The sequence below is a fragment of the Elephas maximus genome, chromosome 5 (genome assembly GCF_024166365.1).
Source record: "Elephas maximus indicus isolate mEleMax1 chromosome 5, mEleMax1 primary haplotype, whole genome shotgun sequence".
NCBI classification, from domain to species: Eukaryota; Metazoa; Chordata; class Mammalia; order Proboscidea; family Elephantidae; genus Elephas; species Elephas maximus.
Window position 1 is genome coordinate 32,964,151 of NC_064823.1, and position 13,032 is coordinate 32,977,182.

The 13,032-nt window shown below is 37.8% G+C and overlaps 1 protein-coding gene across 1 annotated transcript in view; it reads right to left on the reverse strand.

Moving 5' to 3' along the window:
* Positions 1–221: 221 nt before the first annotated feature.
* Positions 222–13,032, reverse strand: part of LOC126077516 (uncharacterized) — a 121,886-nt gene continuing 109,075 nt past the window's right edge. The window contains exon 7 of the mRNA XM_049887055.1: positions 222–1,653. The gene's annotated coding sequence lies outside the window, so the exon portion shown is untranslated. The remainder of the gene's footprint in view (positions 1,654–13,032) is intronic.

Below are 13,032 nucleotides of genomic sequence, written 5' to 3' on the forward strand. Positions count from 1 at the left end.
GTGATGAGAGTCAGGGATTTGGTAGCCTATGATATCCAGCAATGAAACAGTTAATTAGAGTAACACCTATTGGCACCTGGAATGAAGAGACTTTTGAAAGAAAAAAAGAAAGGAATATATAAGCAGCTCAGTGGACATTGCCCTACACCAATGTGAATGTCATGAAAATTCCAAGGAAAATTGCATCTAATAACATTAAACTATTTAAAGAAGGAGATTATAAGAATATATCACTAAATTTTTTAATCAATATATAGCCTGGAACCCAGGTTGTTTATTTATTTATTTTAACTATACTTTTAGTATAATGTTTATCTTGCTATCACAAGGTATAGATGGCTGAATAACACACATACGCTCTTAGAAATCTTCAGGTTGCTGATCTGAAATATACCCACTCAAAAAGAGGTATGGACTTAACCAGAATAATGCGTAAGGGAGAGTGAGCCATCCTTCTTCTCACTGCCAGAATAGAAGATACACACTGAGAAATATTTAAAAATAGAGAGTAGTACATCCAGTAATAGGTCTTGATCTGTAGTCTTTTCAGAAAGTCATTTTTCAAACCACAGGTAGTACCTATTATTGGGCTATGAAATCAATTGATCCCAATTAAGTTTTTAATAAAGTATTATGGGGGGGGAACATCAGAGTGCATTTCACATAATAAAAGTACATGTTACTTTGTGTAACTCTTGTTTCCATTATATAAGGGTATTGTGTATTACATAAAATGTGGAATGTCTGTGTGTATGTGTGAGTGTCTTTGTATGTGCTAGGTATAGTGCCTGTTTTAGTTTCCTAGGACTGCCATAACAAGTCACCATAAACTCAATTGCTTAACAGAACAGAAATTTAATTCTCACACAATTCTGGAAGTCAAAACTCTGAAATTACGTTGTCCACAGGGCCACACTTCCTCCAAAGGCTGTAGAAGGGAATCCTTCCTCACTCTTACCTGCTTTGGGTGACTCCAGGTGTTCCTCATCCTTTGGCTGCATAAATTCAATCCCCACACCCATCTTCACATGGTTTTTATCCTCTTCCCTGTGCATCTTCTCCTCTTCATTGGCGTCTTCTGTCTCTTATAAGGACACATGTCATTGAATTCAGGCCCTATGCAGGTAATCCTGTGTTTTTGTTGATCAAGGCTGAGTTACCTGATCAGAGAGCTTTTCCTCTCATGATCTGAGGAAGGTAAAAAGCAAAAGGTCTACCCATGTAAAAAAACGATGCATAGCAGTTTATTAGCACTTACGGGGGTAACAAAACAAAAGAACCAAAACTATTGCTGTTGAGTCGATTCCAACTCATAACAACCATATGGGATGGAGTAGAACTGCCCCATAGGCTTGCAAGAAGTGGCTAGTGGATTCAAACTGGTTTTTTTTTGGTTAGCAGCCAAGCTCTTAACCACTATGCCACCAGGGCTCCTTATGGGGGATGCCAACCAGGAAATCTGACCATGCAGTGTCAGGGCATGGGCAGCCAGGAAGAACATCTGCGGGGTATTTCTTATGCCAGAGTTCAGTCAAAGTTGTTACCAGGTACATCTTCATGTCCTCCGAGAAGCAGCTATTCATGGAGGTGCTCACCCCTTTGGTGGAAGATGTGTGTTCCATCACTGACATATGTGTCTTTTAAACACCACATCTGCAAAGTAAAATTGGACTTTGTGACACATATCGTTCTTTTACACTTGAGAAACACCTTCTAGGTCAAAGTAACACATCATCCCAACTACGAGTCATTTTTTAAATCTAATGTGTTATTACATCCAGGATGATCTCATCTCAAGACCCTTAATTATATCTGCAAAGATCATTTTTCCAAACAAGGTCACATTCATATGTTCTCGGGAGCATATCTTTTTGTAGACCACCATTCAATCCACTACATTATGTATTTCTAATTGCTTATTTGGCTAGAAAATTTGAAGGTTACTGTCTTAAGAAACCAGAAATGGTTGAATGTGAGAGATAACCATCAAATCTTATCGTTTCTACCAAATCCACAGATGATGTTGCTCATAGATATGAAATTAATTTGTTTTATTTTTGTTATTTTAACATTTTGTTTAGGAGTTGGAGGGTCTCACATGTTTTGTGAGATACAAAAGTCTAAGAAGGACACAAGATGAGACAAATTTCTTCAGTAAAAGACAACCAATAGATCTCTAACAATGCAGTTATACTTGCTCTCTCTGTGATCATACACAAGCATAGTCAATACTACCGACCAATATAAAAATAATCTTAGAGGAACAGATACAGTTCTTTAGCAAAAAGAAAACTTCCCATATATACTTTTTCCTATTTTGATTACAGATTAGTGTTTATGCTTAAAACGTCAATAAGGAATTAGAAAAAAATATAAAGTTATTATTTAATGAGAAAATCTACTACTAGAATTGATTTTCCCTCTACACTATGAAAACAATTTGCAAAATGTTTCACAAAATATTTTAAATTTATGAACTTATTGTTTTCTTTTATATGCTAATTTGGTTAAACAAAAGAGAGGTAACTAATCAATAATAACAAATAATTTTAAATCATTAAAGTAAGTTGCTTTGTTATGCTTCACACTAAGCAAATATTTTTTTTAATTTTTACTGTGCTTTAGGTGAATGTTTACAGAGCAAATTAGTTTTCCATTCAATAGTTTGTACATAAGTGTTCCAAGACAGTGGCTGCATTCCCCACTCTGTGTCAGCACTCTTCTCATTTCTGTTCTGGCTTCCTCATTTCCTTTCATCCAGATTTTCTACTGCTTCCTGCCTTTTCATCTTTGCTTTTGGGCAAATGTTGTACTTTTGATCTTGTATAATTGATTGTTCTAAGGAGCACATTCCTTTCAATGGTTATTGTTTATTTTATGGGCCTATCCATTGTTTGGCTAAAAGGTAGTCTCCAGGAATGGCTTCAGTTCCAGGACAGAAGGATGTCTTAGGGCCATAGTCTCAGAGGTTTCTCTAGTCTCTGTAAAACTTGTAAGTCTGGTCTCTGTTGTGGATTTGATGTTTTGTTCTGTATTTTTCTCCTGCTCTGTCAGAAACCCTGTGTTGTGATTCCAGTCAGAGTGGTCAGTAGTGGTAGCTGGGTATCATCTAATTCTTCTGGTCTTGGGGTTGTGGTGGCTGTGGTTCATGCAGTCCACTAGTCTTCTAGACTAATTGCTCCCTGGAGTCTTTGGTTTTCTTAACTCTCCTTTGCTCCAGACAGGAAGTGACCAATAGTTGTATCTCAGACGGTTTCAAAAGCCTTTAAAACCCAAGACGCTACTCACTAATGTAGGATGCCTGACATTGTCTTTATGAACTATGTTGTGCCAATTGACATAGACGACCCCCAGGTCTACAGATCATTGCCTTCAAGCCTATGAATGTCATCCTGCGAGATGTTTGGTTATGTCTAAGAATTTTCCACGACTGTGCCCCTTGTGTGCACTATTGTCTATATCGATATACACGCAGAACCTACAACTATGTAGAAATATCCACAACCAAATCTACATCTGCAGGTGGGTGTGCTAACTTACACAACCTGACACCTCTTCAGCATATCTATCTACCTATGTATCCACTTGTAAATTTTTATTTGTTAATACTATCATTTCAGGATTGTCTCTGTTACAGTAATTACCATAGTTGCCCTTTACTCTTGTGTTCCTCTTAGTATTTTCCTTTTCCTTGGTCATGTACTGACTTCCCCATATTGTGTACTGCATTTCCCTTCTCCAATATTAACATGTGTCTTCTATCTTCTATCAAAAAAGCTAGCAGTTTTTTCTCCCTTCCCCTCCTATTCCTGGTAACCATCGAATAATTTTTTTTTTTTCCTTTGTGGGTAAACATTTTCTTTTTTCTTTTTAAATAATAATAGTCTCATCCAATATTCATCATCCTTCTCCAGGTGTTAGACGCTCCTGAAAACATGTCCAAAGTACGTGAGGTAAAGTCTCACCACGCTTGCTTCCAAGGAACATTCTGGCTATACTTCTTTCAAGGCACATTTGTTTATTCTTCTGAAAGTCCACCATATATTCAATGTTCTTCACAAACAACATAATTCAAAGGCATCAATTCTTCTTCAGTCTTCCTTACTCATTGTCCAGCTTTGGCATGCACATGAGAAGATTGAAAATACCATGGCTTAGGTCAGGACCACCTTAGGCTTTAAGATGAAGTCTTTGTTTTTAACACTTTAAAGAGGTCTTTTGCTGCAGATGTGGTCAATGTAGTACATCACTTAATTTCATGGCTGCTGCTTCCATGGGTGTTCATTGCGGATCCAAGTAAAATGAAATCCCTGAGAACTTCAATATTTTCTCCATTTACCAAGATGTTGCTTATTGGTCTGATTGTGAGGATTTATGTTTTCTGTATGTTGAGATGTAATCCATACTGCAGGCTGAAGTTCTTGATCTTTATCAGTAAGTGCTTCAAGTCCACTTCATTTTCAGCAATCAAGGTTGTGTTATCTGCATATCGCAGGTTGTTAACGCGTCTTCCTTCAATTCTGATGCCACATTCCTCTTCATATAGTCCAGCTTCTTGGATTATTTGCTCAGCATACAGATTGAATAAATATGTTGAGAGGATACAACCCTGATACACACCTTCCGGATTTTAAACCACACAGTATCCCCTTTTTCTGTTGGAACAATGGCCTCTTGGTCTATGTACAGGCTCCTCATGAGCACAATTAAGTGTTCTGGAATTCCCATTCTTCTTAATGTTATCCATAATTTGTTATGATCCACAAAGTCAAATGCCTTTGCATAATCAATAAAACAAAGTTAAACATCTTTCTGGTATTCTCTGTTAGTCAGGATCCATCTGACATCAGCAATGATATCCCTTGTTTCATGTCCTCTTCTGAATCTGGCTTGACTTTCTGTCCATCTACTTCTGCAGCTGTTTTTGAATTCTCTTCAGCAAAACTTTACTTGCATGTAATATTAATGATACCGTTCAATAATTTACACATTCATTTGGATCACATTTCTTTGAAATGGGCACAAACTTGTTAGTGTTCCAGTCAGATGGCCAGGTAGCTGTCTTCAAATTTCTTAACATAGACAAGTGAGTGCTTCCAGTGTTGCATCCGTTTGCTCAAACATCTCAATTGGTATTCCGTCAATTCCTGGAGCCTCATTTTTGCCAATTCCATCAGGGCAGCTTGGACTTCTTTCTTCAAGACTATTTGTTCTTGATCACATGCTACCTTCTGAAATGGTGGTCACTCAGCGTAATGTCCTGAAAATTCATCCATGATGTGAGATGTTCTGCAGATTTGTTGTTATTCTTTATTGCTGTGTAATATTCCATTGTTTGTATGTACCACAGTTAGTTTATCCATTCATTTGTTGATGGGTACTCAGCTTGTTTCTTTTTGATATTGTGAATAATGCTGAAATGAACATGAGTGTGCATGTCTATTTGTGTCATGGCTTGGATTTCTTTAGGATATTGTCATGGATTGAATTGTGTCCCAAAAATATGTGTCAATTTGATTAGGCCATGATTCCCATTATTGTATGATTGTGTACCATTTTGTCATCTGATGTGATTTCCCTATGTGCTGTAAAACCTATCACTATGATGTAATGAAATGGATTGGTGGCAGTTATATTGATGAGATCTACAAGACTAAATAGTGTCTTAAGCCAAGCTATTTGGAGATACAAAAGAAAGAAGCAGAGAGACATGGGGACCTCACACCACCAAGAAAGCAGTGACAGGAGCAAAGCACATCCTTTGGATCCCAGGTTCCTGCACTGAGATGTTCCCAGACCAAGGGAAGATCAATGATATGGACCTTCCTTCACAGCCAACAGAGAAAGCCTTCTCCTGAAGCTGACACCCTGAATTTGACTTGTAGCCTACTAGTTTGTGAGAGAATAAATTTCTCTTTGTTAAAGCCATCCACTTGTGGTATTTCTGTTATACCACCACTAGATGACTAAGACAGGTATATATCTAGGAGTAGGATTGCTAGATCATACGGTACTTCTATTTCTATTTTTTTAATGAAGTGCCACTGTGTTTTCCACAGTGGTTTTACCATTTTATATTCCCACCAACAGTGTATGAGTTCCAATCTTCCCACAACCTCACCAACATTAATTATTTTCTGTTTTTTGATCAGTGCCAATATTATAGGCATGAGATAGTATCCCACTGCAGTTTTGATTTGGATCTCTCTAATGGCTGATGATCATTCAAAAGCGGCTACAGCAGTATATCAACAGGGAACTGCCAGAAATTCAAGCTAGATTCAGAAGAGAATATGGAACCAGGGACATCACTGCTGATGTCAGATGGATCCTGGCTGAAAGCAGAGAATACCAGAAACATGTTTACCTGTGTTTTATTGATGATGCAAAGGCATTTGACTGTGTGCATCATAACAAATTATGGATAACATTGCAAAGAATGGGAATTCCAGAATACTTAATTGTGCTCATGAGGGGTCTGTACATAGATCAAGAGGCAGTTGTTTGGGCAGAACAAGGGGATACTAAGTGGTTTAAAGTCAGGAAAGGTGTGCGTCAGGGTTGTATCCTTTCACCATACTTATTCAATCTGTATGCTGAGCAAATAATCCAAGAAGTCGGACTATATGAAGAAGAACAGGGCATCAGGATTGGAGGAAGACTGATTACAAACCTGCCTTATGCAGATGACACAACCTTGCTTGCTGAAAGTGAAGAGGACTTGAGCGCTACTGATGAAGATCAAAGGCCACAGCTTTAGAATGGATTACACCTCAACATAAAGAAAACAAAAATCCTCACAACTGGACCAATAACCAACATCATGATAAATGGGGAAAGACTGAAGTTGTCAAGCATTTCGTTTTACTTGGATCCACAATCAATACCCATGAAAACCTCAGTTAAGAAATCAAAAGACACACTTCATTGGGTGAATCTGCAGGAAAAAAAACCTCTTTAAACTGTTGAAAAGCAAAGATATCACCTTGAAGACTAGGCTTCACCTGACCTAAACTATGGTATTTTCAATCGCCTCCTATGCATGTGAAAGCTGGATGATGAATAAGGAAGACCAAAGAATTGACATCTTTGAATTGTGGTGCTGGAGAAGAATATTGAATATATCATGGGCTGCCAAAAGAACAAATAAATCTGTCTTGGAAGAAGTACAACCAGAATGTTCCTTGGAAGCAAGGATGGCAAGACTACTTCTCACATATTTTGGGCAGGTTGTCAGGAGGGATCAGTCCCTGGAGAGGGACATCATGCTTGGTAAAGTAGAAGATCATCAAAAAAGAGGAAGACCCTCAATGAGATGGACTGACACAGTTGCTACAACAATGGGCTTACACATAACAGTGATTTTGAGTATGGTGCAGGACCAGGTAGTGTTTCGTTTTGTTATACACAGGGTTGCTATAAGTCGGAACCAACTCCACATCACCTAACAACAACAATGGCTAATTGGAGCCGTGGTGGTGAAGTGTTTAAGAGCTACAACTGCTAATCAAAAGATCAGCAGTGTGAACCTACCAGCAACTCCTTGGAAACCCTACAGGGCAGTTCTACTTTATCCTATTGAGTCACTATGAGTTGATATGGACTTAAAGGGAACAGGTTTGGTTTTTGGAATGGCTAATAATCATGAGCATTTCTTCATGTGTTTGTTAGCCATTGAATGGTTTCTTTGTTGAAATGTCTGTTCATGTTCTTTGCCCATTCTTTAATTGGATTATTTTCTTTTTGTTGTTGAGGTATCGTATTTTTTATAAATTTTAGAGATTAGACCTTTGTCAGATACGCCGTAGCCAAAATTTTTTTCCCAGTCTGTAGGTTCTCTTTTTACTCCTTTGGAGAAGTCTTTTGATGAGCATAAGTTTAATTTTTAGGAGGTCCTATTCATCTAGTTCATCTTCTGCTCTTTTGTGCATTTTTAGCTATGTTTGGTATTATATTTATGCCATAAATTAAGGCCCATAGTGTTGTCCATATTTTGTCTTCCATGATCTTTATAGTTTTACGTTTTATATTTAGGTCTTTGATTCATTTTGAGTTAGTTTTTGTGTATGGTGTAAGACAGTTCTGTCTCATTTCTGTATAGACGGACATCCAGTTTTGCCAGCACTGTTTGTTAAGGAGACTGTCCCTTCCCCATTTAATGGATTTTGGCTCTTTGTCAAAGATCAGCTGTTCTCAGGTGGACAGATTTACAGCTGGGTTCCCAATTTTGTTTTGTTGGTATATGCATCTGTCACTGTACCAGTCCAAGGCTGTCCTGACTACGTTGGCTGTATAGTAAGTTCTGAGTTCAGGTAGTATGAGGCCTCCTACTTTGTCCTTCTTCTTCAATAATGCTTTATTTATCCAGGACCTTTTCCCTTTCTGTATAAAGTTGGTGATTAGTTTTATCATCTCGTTAATAAATGTCGTTCGACTTTGGATCGGGATTGCATAATATCTATAGATCACTATGGGTAGTATTGGCATTTTCATGATGTTAAGTCTTCCTGTTCATAAGCGTGGTATATTTTTCCATTTACGCAGGTCTTTTTTGGTTTCTTGCAGCAGTGTTTTGCAGTTTTCTTTGTATAGGTCTTTACGTCCCTGGTTAGATTTATTCCTAAGTAATTTATATTTTGGGGGACTATTGTAAATGATATTGTTTTCCTGATTTCCGTTTCAAAGTTTTCTTTGTTGGTGTAGTGGAATCCAAATGATTTTTATCCTTCTACTTTGCTGAATCTTTATATCAGTTCCAGTAACTTTCTTGTGGAATCTTTGGGATTTTCTATATATATATATATATATATATATATATATATATGATCACATCACCTGTGAATATAAATAGTTTTATTTCTTCCTTACCAATCTGAATGCCTTTATTTCCTTTTCTTGTCTTATTGCTCTAGCCAAGACTTCCAGCACAATGTTAAAAAGGAGTGGTGATAAAGGGCATCCTTGACTGGTTCCGATTCTCAGGGAGAATTCTTTCAGTCTCTCTCCACTTAGAATGATTTGACTGTTGGTTTTGTATAAATGCCCTTTATTAGGTTGAGGAATTTCCTTTCTATTCCTATTTTGGTGAGAGTTTTTGTCAGGAATAGGCATTGGACTTTATCAAATGCCTTTTCTGTGTCAATTGAGATGATCATGTGCTTCTTTTCTTATATTTTATATTGTGTGGTGGATTATGTTGATTGGTTTTCCAATGTTGAACCATAGTTGCATACCTGGTATGAATTCCACTTTGTCATGATGTATTACTTTTTTTGATATGCTGTTGTATACTGCTTCTCCTGCTTTTCTTTGGTCTATCTGGTTAGTTGTTTGTCGATTTTATTGATCTTTTCAAAGAGCCAACTTCTAGTCTTTTGATTCTATTATTTTTCTGCTCTGTTTATTTCTCCTTTAATTTTTTATTCTTTACTTTCTTATGGTGAATGTGGGCTTCTTTTACTGCTCTTTTTCTATTTGTTCCAACTGTACGATCCATGTTTTGACTTTGGCCCTTTCTTCTTTTGTGTGTGTGTGTGTGTGCATTTATTGCTATAAATTGACCTCTGAGCAATGTGTCTCTGTGTCCCAAAGTTTTTGGTATGTGGCATTATCATTCTTGTTTGATTCTAGGATTTTTTTTTTTTTCATCTTTGATTTCTTCTATTATGCAGTGATGCATAAGCAAGGTATTATGCAGTTTCCCTGTATTTGATTTTTTCTTTTCCTTGATCTTCCCATTATTGATTTCTACTTTTACAGCAGTGTGATCAGAGAAAATGCCTTGTATTACTCTGATGTTTTGAATTTTATTGAGGCGTGCTTTCTGGCCTAAAATGTGGTCTATTCTGGAGAATGATCCATGTGCATTGGAAAAGAATGTGCACTTTGCTGCCATTGGGTGAAGTCTTCTGTATGTCATCTGTGGGGTAGAACTGGTTGGTTGTGGGATTTAGATCTTATGTATCTTTGTTGAACTTCTTTCTAGTTGTTCTGTCCTTCACTGAAAGTGGTATGTTGAAGTCTCCTGCTATTATTGTGGAGTTCTCTATTTCTCTTTTCAATGTTGTTAGAGTTTGTTTTATATATTTTGAGCCCTGTTGGTGGTTCATATATATTTATTATGGTTATGTCTTTTTGGTAGATTGACCCTTTAATCATTATATAATGTCCTTCCTTATCTTTTATGGTAAAATTGGCCTTTAAAGTCTAATTTATATGAAATTAATGTTGCTGCTTCTGCCTTTTTTTTCCATTACTTTTGCTTGATATATTTTTTTTTCCAGTCTTTGAATTTTAGTTTATTAATGTCTTTGTGTCTAATGTGTGTCTTTTGTAGACATCATATTGATTTTTTTTTTTTTTTTAATCCATTCTGCCACTCCATGTCTTTTTATTGGTGCATTTAAGCCATTTAGGCTCAATGTGATTATCAATACGTATGAGTTTACTGCTGTCACTTTTTCGTGTTTTGTTTTGTGGTGTTGAACAGTTTCTTTGTTATTCTTAATTTTCTGTGCTGAGTTCTTGTTTGTGAATTTTTTTTTGATTTCTTTTGTTGTTTTTGGTTTTGTGTGTTATTGAGTCTTTATGTTTTCTTTTTTATTTTGATCAGTAGGTTTGTTAACTCTCTTTGTGATTACCTTGAAATTTACTTTTATCTTCCTAAGTTTAAAGTAGTCTTTTATTTCTTGATATTGTCTGACTTCCTTTCCATATGAAAGTTCTACAACTACTCCATTTAGTTCCCCTTTTTGCTTTCATACCATCATTTACAAATTGATGTCTCTGGTTCTCTGTTTTCAGTCTTTTATCTTTGTCTTATTTTTGAAAGTTCTTTATCCATGTTGGTGTCTGACTGATGCTGTTCTGTGTCCTAATCTCAGGTTGTTGTCTGATGTTGTTGGTTCTCTGTCCGAAAGACTCCTTTTAATATTTCTTGTAAGTGTGGCCTGGTTTTTTACAAATTCTCTCAATTCCTGTTTATCTGGAAATATCCTAATTTTGCCATCAGCACTGACAGACAATGTCTTAGGCTGGGTTCTTTAGCGAGGCAAAACCAGTAAAGCGTATAAAAATATATAGAGAGAGGGATTTATATCAAGGAAATATAGCTCACGTGATTGTAGAGGCTGGCAAGTCCCAAGTCCGTGGATCAGGACAGAGGCTTCTATCGATTCACATAGCCGCTGGGGCTGGCAAACCCAAGATCAGCCGGTTGGAAGCAGGGCTCCTGCTCTCAGGCTGTGAAGATTGATGAATACTAAGATCTGCAGATAAACTGATAGCACAAGTCCCGAGAGCTGGCAATCAGAAGCAAAGGAGGCAGCCACAGGGTCCAGAATATTTGCTTATATTCAGATGCATGCCACACCTCCAAGGAAACGCCCTTTCAACTGATAGGCTATTCACAGCAGATTCTATCATGGGAGTGATCACATATAAACACTGAGAATCATGGCCCAGCCAAGTTGACACACAATCTTAACCATCGCAGTCCACCCCTTGTCAACTTGGCACATGTACACATCTCCTTAAACCACACATAATCTCTGAATAAAGACAATTATAAAGTCATACTTGTGCCTAACATGATACAACTAACATGCGTACAACTGAAAACACACTAGGCCCATTTACATCTTATATTTTATAAGCGAAGAAAATAAAAATATTTGATGCACACATATAAAGCCGAAATAACAATTATAGTCCTTGTTTCTGCAACTGGCTACATGGCCATAACTGATATTTAGAACTACTTTCTTCCACCACCCATTCCATGTTCCTTTTGCCCTCAGCAAGCACCTCGGCTGGTCATAATTCTTTGCCTGGTGGAGTGACATAAACCTTCATTCCTGAAGGGTCTGGGTCATTAAGTCATGTCAGAATTAGGTTGCTGTAGTTTTCCATTGACTTTAATCACAGATTATGGTAGTAGTAAGAGACATCCTGCGGAATCTCCTGCATTCCAGACATACTCTTCTTTACTTTCATTATACAGTATCAATCTGATTTCCTCTTGGTAATCAGAATCAATCACACTAGCCAGTACGGTAACTCCTATCTTTGCCTGTTGATCCAGAGGCATAAGGAGCGCAAAATGGCCAGGTAGCATTCTTAGCTTCCAGTTCAATGGAACATATCATCCTATCTACTTGATTGTTAAAATCATCCTCTGCTGAGGTCACCCTTTGGTGAGCATTCATATAAGACACAAGTATCTTCACGTCTTTGGCCCATTCAGGGAAGTCTATAGACATACCTCTTCCCCATGAATTCATGTCTCCAATTTTCCAATCATGTTCCTTCCATGTCCCTGATCATCCAGCCAAACCACTGACCACAGCCCATGAGTCAGTACACAATCGCACATCAGGCCATTTCTCCTTCCAAGCAAAGTGAACAGCCAGGTGCGCTGCTCAAAGTTCTGCCCATTGAGAGAATTTCCCTTTACCACTGTCCTTCAGGGAAGTCCCAGAAAGGGGCTGTAGTGCTGCTGCTGTCCACTTTTGAGTGGTGTCTTCATATCCTGCAGAACCATCTGTAAACCAGGCACGAGTTTTCTCTTCTTCAGTCAAGTGATCATAAGGAACCTCCCATGAGACCATAGGTGCAGACTGGAAGATGGAAGGTAACGAGATAGGAGTGGAGACCATGGGCATTTGGGCCACTTCCTCCTGCAAATTACTTGTGCTTTCAGGTCCTGTTCAGGTCCAATCTTGTATATAGCATGTCCATTTAAAGATGGAGTGCTGCTGTACACGTCCAACTTTATGACTCTGTGGGTCAGACAACACACAGTTCATAATGGGCAGTTCAGGCTGCATGGTGACTTGGTGTCCCATGATTAAGCGTTCAGTCTCTACTAGGGCCCAGTAACAAGACAAAAGCTGTTTCTCAGGAGAGTGGTTACCTGCAGAGGATGGCAGGGCTTTGCTCCAAAATCCTAAGGGTCTGCGGTATGATTTACCAATAGGGGCCTGTCAAAGACTCCAACAGCATCTCTATCTACCGCTGACACTTTAAGCACCA